The sequence below is a fragment of the Hippopotamus amphibius genome, chromosome 5, assembly GCF_030028045.1.
Source record: "Hippopotamus amphibius kiboko isolate mHipAmp2 chromosome 5, mHipAmp2.hap2, whole genome shotgun sequence".
NCBI lineage: Eukaryota > Metazoa > Chordata > Mammalia > Artiodactyla > Hippopotamidae > Hippopotamus > Hippopotamus amphibius.
The window spans coordinates 28,058,147-28,068,617 of NC_080190.1; the positions used below are offsets into that span (position 1 = coordinate 28,058,147).

Consider the following 10,471-nt stretch of genomic DNA (forward strand, 5'->3'; position numbering starts at 1 on the left):
GGTTATAACCTAAAACTGTCCTCTAGATATGGAGATATTAGCCAAGAGCCCTTCCTTTCACCCTTCCTCTTACCCCTCCTCCAGCATTTCAGTGACTAAGTACAGGACTACATCTCGCTCCAAGAGGTGGATTAACATAGACACTCCCAGAACACACAGCCCTTCCTAAAAACCAACAAAAGGGCATGTCTTAAGGGATTATTTTACTACCTCTACTTTTAATATACTTTGGGCATTAGGACTTGCTTATTCTTTAATACACAGCAGTATTAACTAAAATGCACAAATAGAACCATGGTTAGACAGTCTGAACTTGTCTAAAGACTCATGGGCACAGAACTGTTCTCTCTACACTTCCTTCCCTGTCCTCTCCCTTCTCCCCCACCACCCACTGAACAGTCAGTCAGCTTACTCCCCAAGACTCAAGTTTAACAATTCCACTTGGCAAATACAACCATTCCTGTGAATTAACAGAAAAAATACTTAGATGGTGTTACTTTAACTCTCTACTTTCGACATAGGCTGTGCACTTTTACACATCTAGAAAGACTAGATGTTTCAAGTAAGGATTTAAGTTTGTCCACTATACGTACCCGTAGTAGCACTGAATAAGCTGCACACAAAGACTATAAACTCAACGTGTTCTTAGGAACACTCTGGCCTAGAACCCTTTCCCTTCTCATCTCTATCAACCCAGTGGACAAGTGTGATAAGCATCTGCAATGCTTAGAGGGGATTTTAACAATTTCACTTCCTCCAGTTGTTTTCAGAAGTCTTTCCGATGAATTTTAACACAAAGTGTACACAATATACTTATTTGTTATTTTTGTCGTACGTCGGCAACCTCTTTAACATCCAGGAAGACTAAATATTGTAAATTTGAACGTTTGTCCTTTAGGTACACTGTGTACACAGCTAAGTAAATTTGGGATAGGCATGACATTCTTAAGCAAGAAGTGAAATCTAAAGGCAATAAAGAAAAGTGTTGATATATTCTGCTACATAAAAAATTTAAATTCTCTTGGATTCAATGTAACGTAACAATATATCTGTGAATGTGTGTGTGTGTTCAGTCATTTGTCTTGCCAAGTTTCTACAGCATAGACTTTGCTGATTGCAGCCCCATGGTGTCATTTAATATGTTTCTTTTCCCCTTGTATTTGTTCACATTGATAGTTATATCTAAAGTCTTGATCAGATTCAGATTTGACTTCCTTTTCAAAGCAAGACTACTTTCAGGACTTCTCTGGCGGTCCAGTGGTTAAAACTTCATGCTTCCACAGCAGGGGGTGCGGGTTCCATCCCTAATTGGCTAACAAGGGGGTGGGGAGCGAGACTACTTTATAAATGATGTTGCATGCTTCTATCAGAAGGAACATAATTTTCTTGTCTCTCTTTTTGCAATGTTCTCAGCTATTGGTGGTCTTTTCCTAGATCCATTCGTTAGGGATTGCCAGCTGGTGATATTTTAATTCGATCATTTCTACTGACTTTATTAGTTACAGTACTTCTATAAGGAGAATCTTCCCCTTATCACCTACTCAGTTACCTTGAGATATTCAGCTTGTATAGGAAAAGCATAACAAACGTTGATTCTTTTTTCTTTACCAGTATGATTATCCAGGAGGGTTTTGTATGTGACAATAAAATACCTTTAAATTATTAGAGCTTTAGAGTTTTTTTGATATCTAGTTGGAACCATTCCCCTCTATTGTTCTTTTTGAAAATTTTCTTGGCTCTCCTTACAAATTTACCCTGCCAGATAAACTTCAAAATCATTCCAATTCCATATAACATGCAATCTAGTTCCCCACCCAGCTTTTTATTTTGAAACAATTTTGATTTAAAGAAAAAGAGAGGGACGTCTCTGGTGGTCCAGTGGTTAAGACGCTGCACTCCCAACGCAGGGGACCCAGGTTCAATCCCTGGTCGGGGAACTAGATCCTGCATGCCACAACTAAAACATCCCGTGTGCCGCAACTAAGACTCGACGCAGCCAAATAAATAAATAAATATTTTTTAAAAAGAGAGAGAGGAAAAAAATATCAAATTGCATACTTGAAAAAAAATAAAATTTATTTATTTAAAAATAAAAATATAAAGAGCGAGAGAAACACAATTATGTGATTAAAAAAAGAAAAAATGGAAAGAATAGTGAAACAAACACCTATATAATCCTTATCCAGATTCACCAATTGTTAACATTTGTCACATTTGCTTTATTGATCTTTTTGACCAGCAGTTACACTCCAGCTGTTAAAAAGAAAAAGGCAAACTACATTGTAGGTGAGATTACAAAATGGTAGGGACACTTGGGAAACAGTTTGGCAGTATCTTATAAAGTTAAATATACCTTATGACCTAGAAATCCCACTCTTAGGTATTTAACCAAGAGCTAATGTGAACATACTCCCGCACAAAGAGTGATACGCAAATTTTCATAGCAGCAGTATTCATAATAAGCCCAAACTGGAACAAACCAAATATCTATCAACTGGTAATTGAATAAATAATTTCTTTATTATGCAATACTACTCAGTGCTAGAAAGAAATGAGATAGTGATATGTGCAACAAGATTGTGGAATCTCAAAAACACTATAAGTGAAAGAAGTCAAACACAAAACTGCATATTGCACAATGCCATATTAATGAAATTCTAGAAAAAGCAAAACTACAGTAGTGAAAATCAGGTCAGTGGTTTCACAGAGCTAGATTTTCACAGAGGGGATTGATTACAATGGAGAAAGAGGGGACTTTATAGGGTGATGGAAACATTTTATATCTTAATTATGGTGATGATTATATGACGGTATACAATTGCCAAAACTTGTTAAACTGTACATTTAAAATGGATGAATCTTATTTTATGAAAATTACACCAAATTTCTAAATTGGGGGGAACCTAATCCCCAGAATTCCCTAATCTAAAAATTGGAGGGACTTCCCTGGTGGCGCAGTGGTTAAAAATCTGCCTGTCAATGTAAGGGACACAGGTTCGAGCCCTGGTCAGGGAAGATCCCACATGTTGTGGAGCAACTAAGCACATGTGCCACAACTACTGAGCCTGCACTCTAGAGCCTGCAAGCCACAACTACTGAGCCCTCATGCTGCAGTTACTGAACCCCGCATGCCTAGAGCCCGTGCTCCACAAGAGAAACCACCGCAATGAGAAGCCTGCACACTGCGACAAAAAGTAGCCCCCGCTTGCCACAACTAGAGAAAGCCCTCGCGCAGCAACAAGACTCAACACAGCCAAAAAAAAAACAATAATAAAATAAAAATAAATAAAATTTAAAAAAGTAAAATAAAAATTGGAGGAAAAATCTTAAAAAAAAAAAAAAGGAAGAATTAGGCAACTCAGTAAGAACTGATCTGAAAAGCTCTCCAAGATACATTGTTATGGCTAGTATTAGTACAAGGAAAAAATGGCGAAGTCTGTAATTATAATTGCATAGAATATCCTTGAAGTTTAAGGAAGGAATTGGTAAGTGGAGAGGTGAACTAGGTGATTGGGAGAAGCAGTGAGCCTTTTTACTTTTTTGGAATTTTTTTCTAGATGCACAAAACATCTAGGCAAGAAACAAACAAGTAAAAGTTGTAAAAATAAACTGAATTTAGGCTCAGAATTTTACAAAGAGAGAAATGTGACTTTTTTAAAAATAAATTTATTTATTTATTGGCTGTGTTGGGTCTTTCGTTGCTACACACAGGCTTTCTCTAGTTGCAGTGAGCAGGGACTACTCTTTGCTGTGGTGTGCAGGCTTCTCAGTGCTGTGACCTCTCGTTGTGGAACATGGGCTCTAGGCTCATGGGCTTCAGTAGTTGCGGCACATGGGCTCAATAGCTGTGTCTCACGGGCTCTAAAGTGCAGGCTCAATAGTTGTGGCACATGGGCTTAGTTGCTCCGTGGCATGTGGTATCCTCCTGGGGCAGGGCTTGAACCCGTGTCCCCTGCACTGGCAGGTGGATTTTTAACCACTGTGCCACCTAGGAAGCCCGAAATGTGACCATTTTTAACAGTAAAATTTGATGAAGTGGGTTGTACCAGTTGTATGAACATATTGCTATGTCAATAATAATATAATAATAACAACAAAACAACTAACATTTATTAAGTTTTGTCATGTGCCAGGAATTGGTTAAGAACTTAATAACCACTTGAGACATACAGAGGTTAACTAATGTCTCTAAGTTCATACAGCTAGCTAGATGTATTGATAAATGTCTAAAGCATGCCTGGATTCTTACAGCATGGAAGGGAGTAAGATGCAGTAGATAAGTGTTTCTTGTGGGAGTAAAGTGTGACAAAAAAAGTTTCTAGCACTGGCTACTCAAGAGGCCCTGGTCTGAAAGGCTCGGCTGATACATCTAGCAGGCCCCAGGGGACAAGTCCAGGGGCCAGAGACCTAAGGATCATGAAGTTACACTCCAATCAGAGTCCTATATGTTGAGTCAAAGGGAAATACACCAGGCAGGAGCTTCCAGTCTGACTCAGAAAAGCCCAAAGTGGATAACACCTTGATCTCAGATTCTTTGCCACCTAGCAGAAATGTAGGTTTGATGTGTATCTTTCAGCAGCTGGAAGAGCCAGGGTAGGAGAGAAGCACTCAGGGAAAAGAAAGTGGGGGGAAATTGGGGGATATAAGCGATGTAGGGTCTGCGATGGAGTAATCATCCTCATTTTGGCCTGTATATGGCTTCAGGATGGAGTAGGCACAGGAGAACAACTATTGGGTATAACAGGGTTTTTCTTCATTAACCCTGAGAATATCTCCCTGAATATCTCCACAATCTGTTGTCCTCCTTTATCTCCAGACCATCTGGTTGGGAAGCTGAGTTAATTCAAGCCAGTGTCTGGTTTTTGACACTTCACCCAATTGACTAGACCTTTTCCTAGGATCATTTCTGGGAATCTCTATTTTCACTGCTTCCTTGGGAGACCCCCACTTTTCTGATTCCTCTGTGGAAACCAACCAATCCCTTCCAATTTCTCTCCTAGGTATCCGAGAACTTGGAGAAGAGTCAATTCTGTCCCCAAGGCAAGGAGATAGATGGATTAGTGCATTGAGTAGCTGATTCCAACCACTTTGGAACTCAAATCTCCAGCTGGAGTATAATTAGTTAGTATGAGTCTGTGTTTTTTTCTAGACTGTTATGTCCTTTCTCCTCCAATTTATGAGAACTTTTCTAAGTGCCAGGATCCAGGTCTGTCACACCATCCAATCTATCAAAACCTCAAGGCTCTACCTCCAAATATATTCATTGCTCTCTCTACTTACACCCACCCTGATCAGGAAGGCAGGAAACTGATAGGAACTCATATTGCTAAAATTAACTTTTTTTGAAAGGTTAAGCTACTCAAATTTCCATGAGCTCTTTACAGTAATCCCGTTTCTTTTTCTTTCTTTTTTCATTAATTTATTTATTTTTACGCTGTGTTGGGTCTTTATTGCTGTGCGTGTGCGGGCTTTTTCTAGTTGCTGAGAGCAGGGGCTACTCTTCTTTTGTGGTGCATGGTCTTCTTGTTGTGGTGGCTTCTCTTGCTGCAGAGCACAGGCTCTAGGCATGTGGGCTTCAGTAGTTTTGGCACACGGGCTCAGTAGTTGTGGTGGACGGGCTTAGTTGCTCCATAGCAAGTGGGATCTTCCTGGACCAGGGCTCGAACCCGTGTCCCCTGCATTGGCAGGCGGATTCTTAAACACTGCGCCATCAGGGAAGTCCCTCTTTCCTTTTTTTTCTTTTTTTTTTTTTTGGCTATGCCATGCAGCTTGCGAGATCTTAGCTCCCTGACCAGGGATCAAACCTGAGCCCCCTGCAGTGGAAGCACAGAGTGCTAATGGCTGGACTGCCAAGGGAATTCTAGGAAAGTTTAATAAAGGAACTATTAAATTAATAAACTGGTATAGGGAAATACAAGTGCACTAGTGGTGGCCACTATACCCCTAGAAGGAATGAGGGAGGGGGGACATTACTAGACTACTGAGACAGAGAGAGCTTTGTGGAGAGGGCTGCCTGGCAGAAACTGTGACATTTCATCAAGGGATACAGGTGCCCACAGCAACCCTGCAGATTGAGAGCCAGGAGAGCACCCCGATCTCATTTTCCCCTTACCCTCTGCTCTCTTACCAGTCCTCCACATCGGCAGTGCTCCACACTGGCCAAGTTTAACCAGAAGTCAGAGGGTCTAGCTGCTGGTTAATCGGTCAACACAGGTCAGCTTCCTGGAGCACAGAGCAGGTAGAGAGTGATAGAGTGGACCTGGAAAGATAAACAGAACGTCATCTTTAACCTGGATTCCTGCAGTAATCTTAACCTATAGTCTGATTTCTTCACAGCTGCCAAAGCAGTCTCTTTTTAAAAAACTGTGATGAAATATATATACACCACAAAATTTGCCATTTTAACAGTTTTTAAGTGTACAATTCAGGGGCATTAGTTACATTTACAATGTTCTGCAACCATTATCACTATTTCCAAAACTGTTTCATAACCCCAAACAGAAGCCTGTGGCAGATCTGGGGATACCAGGGTCCTGGCAGCAGGTAGCCTACCAGCCCCAGAGCAGGGATAACCAATGCAGGGTGGGAGGCAGCATTACTACCCAGAAGAAACTTGCCAAGGTCAGCTAAAAGAAACAAGGGACTATCTTGGCTGAGGATCAGCTGGCCCAGATGTCAAAGCATCGGACATATTCAAGACTAATGTGGGGCAATTTGCCAGCAAGCACAAGTAGGACACCCAGAGGAGTCTCAAGTTCCAGGTGCAGTTCTAGGACATATGTACCGCCACCGGGGTGGATCCCCTGATTTAGAAAAAGAATTTTGGTCTGAGATTCTAGGCGTACAGATTATCAAAGTGTGCCCAGCCCTGAAGCACCAGAATGGAGGTCTGAGAACTTTGAAGGAACTACATCAACAGGTTTTATAGGGAAGGGAAAAATTCACCCAAGATGTCAGCCAAACGGCCTGATCAGGGCCATCAAGTAAATAAAGGTACCTGGCACTGACTTCAGCATCATCCCCATGGGTGGCACTTACCGCATTCAGTCTGTTCCAGCTCAGCTTAATATGGATCACACTGAGGTGATGCAGCTGGCGGGGAAAATGGCTACATGACCATCAGTGAGATCAAAGCCAGTGTTAAATGAGAGACAGAGTGATTACGGCAAGTGCTGGAACACCTGCTGGTGGACGGGCTGGCCTGCCTGGACTTGGCAGGCCAGCCTCTACTGATATCGAATGAGTACCTGTAGGGGAGGCCCCTGGGAAGGCACACTACTGTCTGCCAGCTCTCTCCACTGATCTGTCCTCCCAGATTATAGTTCAGGAGGCCAGAGAATTCCTCTCCTGAATCTAGGGGTGTGGAAGGGGACACAGCAGCAGGCAGGAAGAAGAGAGAGGAGCTATTGATCAGTGAATAAAACCTGAACCAGGAATCCCCTGGCGGTCCAATGGTTAGGACTCAGCACTTTCACTGCCAAGGGCCCAAGGTTTCATCCCTGGTCAGGGAACTATGATCCCACAAGCTGTGTGGCACAACCGAAAACAAAAACAAACACAGACAACAAAACCTGAACAATTTTGTTTTAAAAAAATAATAGAAAAAAATCAATAAATACAGATTCAGAAATTTTAATGGTGATGGAACTAACAAGCAAGAACACACAAGCTGCTATTATCAATGTGCTCTATGTATTCAAAAAGGTAGAGGAAAACATGACCAAGATAATTAGAGAAATGGAAGATATAACAGATCCAAATGAAACTTCTGGATGTGAAAAACACAATATCTGAAATGGAAAATACACTGGATGGAATAAAAGCAGATGCCGAAGATTGGTGATCAGAAGAAACAGCAATAGAAACTAACCAAGGTGAAATACAGAGATAAGAAAAGAATGAAAAAATGAACAGAACACCATTTATGTATGGAATAATATTAAGCAGAGTGGCATGTATATAATATCCCATAAGGATCCCATAAGGAAAGAAGATGGGTGAAAAGAGGTTTACAAAAAGTATTTAAAGGGACTTCCCTGGTGGCTCAGTGGTTAAGAATCCACCTGTCAAGACACAGTTTCGATCCCTGGGCTGGGAAGATCCCACACGCCATGCAGCAACTAAGCCCGTGCACCACAGCTACTGAAGCCCACGCATCTAGAGCCCATCCTCCAAAACAAGAAAAGCCATTGCAATGAGAAGCCCATGCACCGCAAAGAAGAGTAGCCTCCACTAGCTGCATCTAGAGAAAGCCCACGAGCAACAACCAGCCAAAAAAAAAAAAAACACACACACACACACACACACACACACACACACACATATATATATAAAGGAACAGATAGTTAAAAGTAAAGGGATTAGAAAATGTATACTACACAAATAAGAATCAAATGAAAGCTGGAGTGGCTATATTAAGAATAGGAAATAAACATATCTGCAATCTGCAATTATAGTTGGAGATTTTAGCAATTTTCCCTAAGTGACTGATAGAAAAACTAGACAGAAAATCAGTAATGACATAGATTTGAAGAACACTGTCAACCAATTTGATTTTATTAACATTTATAGAATACGCCACCAAACTCCAGAATATACATTCTTCTCAAGTACACATGATCATTTACCAAGACAGACTATATTCTAGAGCATAAAACAAATCAGAATAAATACAAAAGGATTCAGGGCATACAAATTATGTTCTCTGACCACAGTGGAATTAAACTAGAAATAATAACAGAAAGATATTAAGAAAATCCTTCAAATATTTGGAAATTAAATAACAAACTTCTAAACTCATGAATCAAAAAAGAGATATCTCAAGGGTAATTATAAAACATTTGCATCTAAGTGACAACAGTAATATAACATACTAAAATACGTGGGATGCAGCTAAAGTATTCCTGGAGGGAAATTTATAGTACTGAATGTTTATATTAAAAAAAGAAGAAGAAGAAAGGCATCTATTAGAATGGCTAAAGTCCAAAATACTGACAACACCAAATGCAACAGTGTACAGCCACTTTAGAAGACAGTTTGGCAGGGAGTCCTAGTGTTATATTCTGAGTGTTTGCCATGTTGAATATGTGACTTAGAGTTCCTTTGATTAGGGGACTGGCAGATTTCCCTTCGCAGAGACTGGTCTATTCACAGGCTTCACCCATCATCCCGTAATGGGTCACATTTATAGTCACACACAAACCTCTAAAATGGTAGTGGAGATATCTATTATTTTTTTTCTTTGAGAACTTTTATTGAGATACCATTGACATCCAGTAAACAGCATATATTTAAAGTGTACAATTTGATATTTTTTTATTAGTAATGTATATACGGCAATCCCAATCTCCCAATTCATCCCACTATAGTGGAGATATTTACTATTCATAGAATCAGAACAGCTGCCAACAACTCTGAAAGCCATCACCTTTTGTTTCAACTGGTATTGCTGGTCTGCTGGCTAATGCTCTGCTGGCTGCTGTCACCCTGCTGCCCACAGGCCAGTGCCCACATCGCTGCCAGTTCATCACCATGGGGTTCAGGCGGCTGCTGACTTCTTTTCTTCAGTGGCATGGCTGCCTGACTGGCCACTACCTCAGCAGCTGCAGTTGCTGCCAACCTCCTCTGGACTGCCAGACTTCAGTCCTCAAAATCCTCTGGACAAAGGGATAATTTATCTATTGGAACCAGAGGGGATTCCCAAAGCAAAGATTTGAGATCCTAAAGACTCAGGATGTCAAATATACTTCAATAAAAAATAAATTAAAATAAAAAAAGACTCAGGATGTTGCTTGACAGTACAGATCCCCCCTCTTCACTGAACACACAGACTCTCCGAGAGGCTGTCAGAGAGTGGGCAGGTTTCCTGACCACCACAAGTCCATAAAGCCTATGACATCTAGAAACACCAGCAAAAGAGATTATACCATCAGGAATTCTTCCACTGGAAAATAATAAATACTATCATCTATGTTTCCAGACTTTGCGGACATGTATACAGACTAGAACCACTGCCCTGAACCACTGCTCTACTGTCCAGCCCACTCCAGCAGATTCCAGCAGACAATGTATCTTTCAAGGTTTCCAGGGATTCTGACTTTTCCAGAAACCCTCAGGCCATCTAGCAGCTCACATTTGGGAATTCTAAATATGGGCCAGGTTCCAGCTCTTGCCTTTCATAACTCCTAGGCCTCTGCATATCTCATGTTTGAGTGTCTGCCAACATCACAGGAACCTTTAAAAACCCCTATAGTACAGTATTGACCATTGAGTGGCTGCTCTGGTGTAAGCGCAGAGGACCTCCAGGGGGTAGTGCTGTATTGCTACACATCATTCTATTTTGTGTTAATAGTGTTTCATCTGTAACCCAGCCAAAATACTATTGTGTAAATTTATTCTTACATAGATAAATAAACCTATAAGAAAAATTTATTATTACACACAAAAATTAGCTAATAAAAATTAACAATGA

The 10,471-nt window shown here is 40.7% G+C and overlaps 1 pseudogene; it reads left to right on the forward strand.

Moving 5' to 3' along the window:
* Window positions 1-4,252: 4,252 nt before the first annotated feature.
* LOC130854185 (vacuolar-sorting protein SNF8-like) lies at window positions 4,253-7,351 on the forward strand (annotated as a pseudogene).
* The last annotated feature ends 3,120 nt before the right edge of the window (window positions 7,352-10,471 follow it).